At 33.3% G+C, this 771-nt stretch overlaps 1 long non-coding RNA gene across 1 annotated transcript in view; it reads left to right on the forward strand.

The window, feature by feature from the left end:
• The window catches only part of LOC122081452, a 661-nt gene extending 264 nt beyond the window's left edge, over nucleotides 1–397 (forward strand). The window contains exon 2 of the long non-coding RNA XR_006141088.1: nucleotides 22–397. This is a non-coding gene — a long non-coding RNA (uncharacterized LOC122081452). The remainder of the gene's footprint in view (nucleotides 1–21) is intronic.
• Nucleotides 398–771: the final 374 nt, after the last annotated feature.

Below are 771 nucleotides of genomic sequence, written 5' to 3' on the forward strand. Positions count from 1 at the left end.
TGGGGGGGGGGGGGATTGCAGAGGAGAACGTGGTGCATGCGGGTAGGAAGCTGTGTGACTCTCTGAGCCATAAATTCAGGGGTTTGTGCTTAAGCCACGGGAACTGTGCTAATGTGTGTCGGACTGAGGGTTTTCCCGGCGGTCATTGCAAAGGGTTCCGGCGTCGTTGCTTCTGTGAGAAGAATTGTCATTGAATGCATAGATACTAAGCAAAACCTTTGATGCAAAACCTTTGACAAATCAAAGCTGATGATCAGGTCTTGTAGCAGCTCTATAGCTCCCATGCTAGTATAAACTTGCTAAAGTAGTTACTGTAATAGATGTTTCTTAGGTTAATTTCTATAAGTTGTTCCTGTAATAAATGCTTCTTAAGTTAATTTCTATTTTTGATTTTCTATTAGGATGCGTTTGGTAGTCATCCAGAAAAACGTCGTTCTATGGGAAAAAAAAAGAAAGAAAGAAAAACGTCGTTCTATGGGAAAAAAAAAGAAAGAAATAAAGCGTTTGGTGACAATTTGGTGTTTTTTTGTTTATCTTTTTTTTTAAAGAAAAAAAGAAAAAAAGAAAAAAAAAATGATGGAACGACTTGTTCGTTTCAAATAAAAAAAAGTGATCGTTTCAAATATAAAAAAGTGAATAATTAGGATAGGTTATATCATTGGTATTTTTTGTTTTGATATGATAGTTTGAAAAATTCTATTTTTGACATAAAACATTCGTTTTTTACAGAAATTAAAAAAATTTATTTTTGACATAAAACTTTTTTTTTTT

The sequence above is a fragment of the Macadamia integrifolia genome, chromosome 6, assembly GCF_013358625.1.
Source record: "Macadamia integrifolia cultivar HAES 741 chromosome 6, SCU_Mint_v3, whole genome shotgun sequence".
Classification (NCBI taxonomy): Eukaryota; Viridiplantae; Streptophyta; class Magnoliopsida; order Proteales; family Proteaceae; genus Macadamia; species Macadamia integrifolia.